The 6,824-nt window shown below is 42.5% G+C and overlaps 1 protein-coding gene and 1 pseudogene across 4 annotated transcripts in view; both read left to right on the top strand.

The window, feature by feature from the left end:
* Positions 1-6,824, top strand: part of LOC106725928 (nuclear pore glycoprotein p62-like) — a 69,913-nt gene that overhangs the window by 37,792 nt on the left and 25,297 nt on the right. The window lies entirely within an intron of this gene.
* Positions 5,913-6,376, top strand: LOC102262789 (annotated as a pseudogene).

Consider the following 6,824-nt stretch of genomic DNA (forward strand, 5'->3'; position numbering starts at 1 on the left):
AGGTATCTGGGATTTATTTATCTTCTATAATTGAAACTTTGTAGCCTTGAGTGGAGCGCAGGGCCAGCCAGGGCAGGCAGGAAGCTTGGCTTCCTCCATTGCCGGAGCAACCCAAGCCTCCTGCTCTCTCCCGCTCTGTGGCCACTGCCATCTTACTTGGGTTAATTTGCATACTCGCTCCTGATTGGCTGGTGGGCATGGCTTGTGGGTGTAGTGGAGTGGCGGAGTGATGGTTAATTTGCATCTTTCTCTTTTATTAGTGTAGATAATTACTAGAGGCCTGGTGCACGAAATTCTTGCACAGGTTCAGTTCCTAGACCTGGCCAGCTATCGAAGTGCAAATATCTGGCATGGAAGGAAAGGTCCCACCTAACCTCTGGGCCCTGGGCAGCACCTGGGCCCACGGGCTCCTGCGTGAACCCCTTCGCCTAAGTCATGGTGCCCAAGTCCCCATGAGGAGATACAGTGAGCGCAGCTGGATGCCATGGGCTGGGGCACAGCATGGGCCTCTGGGTGACCCAGTGGCGCTGCATGGAAGCAGGGAGGGCAGCATGCTCTCTCCTGGATGGCCTCGCAGACTGGCTCCTTCACAAACCCATGGGGAGCCAAACTGGCCCCTGTGGTCCAGCAGCTGCAGTCTGGCTCACCCGGAATAGACTACGTGGGTGCGGGGCGGGCTCCTTACAGGAGCCTGGCACCTGAATGCAGGGGCTTCCCCGGCACATGAGCCTTGGCATCCCAGGGAAGGGTAATAGGGGAAGTGAAAGCAAGCTCAGTGGACACCCCACATTCCCACCACACCTCCATCCGCATCACCCCACCCCAGGTAGCCGGTGAGAGGTTGCAGCCCCCTGCCTGGGTGCTGCAGGAGGTTGGTCGCTGCCACCCACCCCCAGTTCCCTGTCCCAGCCCGGGGCCCGGCCCTGATCAGGTTATCAGGGCCTGCTGGCCACAGGTCGCCATCTGCGGGGCGATTGGTCGGGGCCAGGCCCCCTACCTGGCTCCCTCAGTGCCTGGGAGTTGGGCAGCTGCCCCGCCCCCCGCCGCCAATGCTGGTCACTATCTGTGGGGCGATCGGTGGGGTGATCGGGCCCCTGCTCACATCCGCCTTGGCCCAGCGCCACCCACTCACCTGCTCCACCATCCCACTGCAATGCTGCTCTCATCAGAGCCCATCGGGACCAGCAGTGCCTCCACTGCTGCCCACTGCCAGCACCGTGTCACCGACGCCCGCCATGTTTCATGCCGACCCCTGCTGGTCATCACACATCATAGCAGCAGTTGAACTCCTGGTCTCCCGTCAAACAACCACTGGAGGGGGAAATTTGCATATTAGACTTTTATTATATAGGACTAGAGGCCTGGTGCATGAAATTCGTGCATGGGGAAGGGTGTCCCTCAGCCCGGCCTGCACCCTCTACAATCTGGGACTCCTCGGGGGATGTCCGACTGCCGAGGCTCCATTTACTTTTGTTGTTCTTGGAGCTATTTTAGGAATTAAGGACATAAAGATGCTCCTATAACCCTTATCACTTAGGAAATTACAAAGGTTTTAGGATCTCTGTCTAGGAAAGAGACCAAACACCAAATACACATTTCTTATTATATCCTTACATGGGATAGTCCTCCACAACAAAGACTGATTTCCCTCAAAATGTCAATAATGCCACTTTTTACAAAGATGGCGCCGAAATCTAAGAAGGAAGTCCCTGCCCCTCCCAAAGCCGAAGCCAAAGCAAAGGCTTTGAAGACAAATAAAGCAGTGTTGAAAGGCATCCACAAACACACACACAAAGATCCACATGTCAGCCACATTCCAATGGCCAAAGACACTAAGACTCCAAAGGCAGCCTAAATATCCTCGGAAGAGCACACCCAGGAGAAATAAGCTTGACCGCTATGCCATCATCAAATTCCCCCTGACACAGAGTCAGCCATGAAAAAGAGAGAAGACAGTCATACACTTGTGTTCATTGTGGCTGTCAAGGCCAATAGGCACCAGATCAAACAGGCTGTGAAGAAGATCTATGACATTGATGTGGCCAAGGTCAACCCCCTGATCAGGTCTGATGGAGAGAAGAAGGCATATGTTCGACTGGCTCCTGACTCTGGTGCTTTGGATGTTGCCAACAAAATTGGGGTCATCTAAACTGAGTCCAGCTGCCTAATTCTAAATATAAAAATTTTACATTATAAAAAGAAAAAATGTCAGTAGTACCATGTTGAAAAATCCTGCTCTAGTCCTATGATTAGAAAAATGAGACTGTCTCTTAAACACTCTCTTATTTAAGGGTAAGACTGTTAACTTAAAAGCAAATCATATTAAATGGCATTTGCTTCCTTGGTTACCTCTGTTATTTAAGGTCAGGCTCCTGAAATTATGCCAGTACCTGAGACAAATTATCAAGATTTTCAAAATATGGGTATAAATCAAGTACAAATTTAATTAGCAATAGTGAAGAGGTTTCAGTAATATGGTCAGTTACAAAATAAATAATACAAAAATCAATAGCTTCCCCATGTTTATGCAATAGTAATTTGGAAATATAATGGAGAAAGGTCCCATTAACAATTTCAACTGAAAGTATGAAGTGCCTAGAAATAAACTTTAAAAATGTGCATGACCTATATGAACATAACCTCAAAATTTTATTGAGGAATACTATATAAAGAAGACATGAATAAATGAGGAGACCCACTGAATGTGCTGGGTCAATAGTATACAAATTTCATTTATTTACAAATTAATTTATACACATTTAATGTAATTCTTATAAAACCACACTGGGAATCTTTAGGGGAAGGGAAGGGGGGAGGTACTTAACAATATTCTAAAGTTTAAATGGGGGAATAAATGCATGAGAATCATATCTTGTTTTTTAAAGGAAGTAATGATGGCATGCTTGTAGAAAGTATAAGTTTATTCTCTTCCAGTAAGTTTAAAATATTATGTAATATAAAAATAAATGAATACTAGGGACATAATAATTGAAACTCTCGTATGGAACAGGATAGGAAAAAAATCAGTGAAAAATTTTAAAGCACAGAAACAAACCTGGGTTTATGAAGATAACATTTCAAATCTGTTTGGAGAAAGGATGGAGTGATAAATAAATGAATTGCAATAGCCAGCCATTTGGGTTATTTGGGGGCAAGAGGATTAGTTTTTGCCTAAAATTCCCAATTCCTTTCCAGCATCTCCTTCCTATCCCCTTCACCCAATGGCCCCCTAGATGTTTTGGGTAGGAGAGTTTTATGTCATATATTGCCATGAACTGTTCAACAGTTGGACGCTGGCAGCAGTAGATTCAAATGCAGTTATGTATTTAAGCAGTTTTTCCTTATGAAGTGGAAATAGACCATCTGTAATTATATATTGGCATCTGGAAAAAATTGGTTTAATTCAGCAGAAGCATTTATTGAGCACTTACTGATACTGGAACCAGTGAGTAGGAATTCTTCCTTGGGGTCCTGTCTCATGAAATGCAAAAATGAAGCTCTGGACCAGAGAGGTTCAACAAGGCAGGAGTTTATTGCAAACAAACACAGGCTCCCCCCTCAGAGGGAGCGGGATTCAAATGGGTTGCCCCCCCCCCCCAACATTCTGCCCTTCCTCTTATATCTACTAAAGGCATGCTCTTTGTCTATCTGTACCGCTCTCTGATTGGTTCCTGGCCTTTTCGCAACATTTTATTTTGCACTTGCAAGAAAAACATCCTTGTTTAAAAAACCCTGTGTTTCTGCTATCCTGTTTTTCGGCAAAACATTTTGTGATTTCAGCTGGCTCCACGATTCCTCCCCCTTCCACCCCTTACTCTATCTGCTTAATTCTGCTTTAACTCCTTTCATTACTACCATATATCATGTATAATAATCTATAGTGAGAATGAAAAGATGAACTTTGTTTTCAATTAACCAATTAATCTTATTTGTGTCTTTATGTACTTAATTTCTCTAGCTTTATTTCTTTATTTTATTTTTAAATTTAATTTTCCATCAAGCTTTAGTTCCTTTATAGTTTTTTTTATTTTAAATTTTAAAGCAAGAGGCAGATGTTTTCTGAGACTTTACTCCAGACTTTCTCACAATTTTATTATTACACTAGAGGCCCGGTGCACAAAAATTTGTGCGCTTGGGGGGTCCCTCAGCCCGGCCTATGCCCTCTTGCAGTGTGAGACCCCTTGAAGGATGTCCACCCCAGTGGGGACCCTCACCCCATGGAGGTTTGGCAAGCCTGGGTGAGGGGCTGATGGCTGTTTTCAGGCTGGCCACACCCCCTTTAGGGTGGGGGGGTCCCCACTGGGGTGCCTGGCCAGTCTGGGTGAGGGGCTGAGGGCCGTTTTCAGGCTGGCCAAGCACCCTGACTACGTAAGCTCCCAGCCTCTCCTTTTTTTCTTTTTTTTTATTCTGGGATTTATTTACCTTCTATAATTGAAACTTTGTTGCTTTCAGTGGAGCTCAGAGCCGGGCCGCGGCAGGCGGGGAACCTTGGCTTTTTCCATCACTGGAGCAAGCAAGCCTCCTGCTTGCTCCAGCTCTGTGGCTGCCGGCCGCCATCTTGGTTGGGTTAATTTGCATATAGTCGCTCTGATTGGCTGGTGGGCATGGCTTAAGGCATAGCGAAAGTATGGTCAATTTGCATGTTTGTCTTTTATTAGTATAGGATGATTCATATACCATATAATTTATCAATTTGAAGTGTACAATTGTTTTTTTAGTATATTCGCAGAGTTGTGCAGCCATTACCCCAGACATTTTCATCACACAACCCCCCCACACACACAAAAAGAAACTGTACCCATTAGCAGTTACTGCCTCCCCTGCCCACCCATCCCTGGCAACCACTACTCTGGTTTCTGGCTCTATATAGTTCCCTATTCTGGACATTTTATTTAAATGGAACCATACAATGTGTGGTTTTTTGTGATTAGCTTCTTTTACTTAGCATGAGGTTCTCAAGGCTCAATCCAGATTTTAGCATGTATCAGTACTTTTCCTTTTTATGACCAAATAAAATTCCATTGTGTTGATGTACCACATTTTATTCATCCATTCATCAATTGATGTTTAGTTGAGTTGTTTATACCTTTTGTCTATTATGAATAATGCTTCTGTGATCATTCATGTACATGTTCTTGTTTGGATATGTTTTCATTTCTCTTGTGTAGATACCTAGGATGGGGTTACAGAGTCATATGGTAACCCAATGTTGAACACTTTGAGTAAGTGTCAGAAAGCTTTCCAAAGAGGCTATACCATTTTATGTTTCCATCAACATTGTATGAGGCTTCCAGTTTCTCCACATCCTTACCAATACTTGATATCTGTCTTTTTTTATAGCCATCTTAGTTGCTATGAAGTGGTATAGCATTGTATTTTTTTAATTAAATTTATTGGGGTAATATTGGTTAATAAAATTATATAGGTTTCAAGTGTACAGTTCTTGATACATAATCTGTATATTGCATTGTGTGCCCACCACCCAAAGTCAAATCTTTCTTCACCATTACATTTTTACTACCTATCCCCCTTCCCTCTGGTAAACACCATACTGCTGTCTGTGTCTGTTTGTTTTTCTTGTTTGTTCATTTGTTGCTTTCAGTTTTATATCCCACATATGAGTGAAATCATATGGTTCTTTGCAATTTCCTAATGTCTAATGACATTGAGTATGTTTTCACATGTTAAATGGCCATTTTTATCAGTAACTTTGTATCTTTCTGACCATTATTTTTTAGTCACTTCTCCCTCTGACCACAGCCTGGAAAGGATCTTTATTTTTAAGGATTCATGTCATTAGATTTCCTTTACCTGGATAATTCAGGATAATCTCCCTATCTCAAAGTACTTAACCTTGGCTCTTGTTCATGCTGGAGTTGGAGGAATCTTTCTGCTTCAGATTTACCAACAGCATGAATCAAGAAAAGTTAGCCAAATTTCAGGCTCGTGTCCAGATAAGGGGCAAGGGTACCGCTCACAAAAATAAGAAGGTAGTACATAGAACAGCTATAGCTGATGACAAAAAACTTCAGAGTTATAAAAAAAAACCCTTTCTGTGCATAATAATGTACCTGGTATTGAAGAGTTAAACATAATTAAAGATGAGGGAGTCTAGACTTATCTTTTTGCTAACATCTTTGCAATTACCGGTCAAGCAGAAGCCAAACAAATGACAGAAAAGCTTCCTGAAATATTGTCAGCTTGTAACTGTCAGCTTTACAAGTTTTAGAAAATTAACTGAATTTCAGCAGAGCACCAAAACCAGTAGACATTGATGAAGAGGATGTTCACATTCCAGATCTCATAGAAAATTTTGATGAGGCATCAAAGAATGAAGCTAACTAAAATCTTTTCTGGTTTTTGGAAGCTGGCATGGACTAGATTTAACAAATCCACTATGTATTGCAGACATAGAGAATCCAAAGTATTGCAGACATAGAGAATATCAACTGTTACTAATTCAGTATATAATATTTTGTATATTAATAACAATCATTGCTCAGCATTTTTCGATTTTTCATTTTGCACTTCTTCCCAGGATCTATTGTTTTTTTTTTTTTTTTTTGGTCAAAAACTGAAATCATTTTCCCTAAGAACAGGAACAAGACAGGACTGCCCATTTTCACCACTCCTGTTCCACATAGTGCTGGATATACTGGCCATAGCGATCAGACAAGAAGAAGAAATACAAGGCATCCAAATTGGAAAAGAAGAAGTAAAACTGTTATTATTCGCTGATGACATGATATTGTACATAAGTGAATTTGGCAACATAGCAGGATACAAAATTAACACCAGAAATCTAAGGCATTTTTATACACCAA

The sequence above is a fragment of the Myotis brandtii genome, unplaced genomic scaffold (assembly GCF_000412655.1).
Source record: "Myotis brandtii unplaced genomic scaffold, ASM41265v1 scaffold199, whole genome shotgun sequence".
NCBI classification, from domain to species: Eukaryota; Metazoa; Chordata; class Mammalia; order Chiroptera; family Vespertilionidae; genus Myotis; species Myotis brandtii.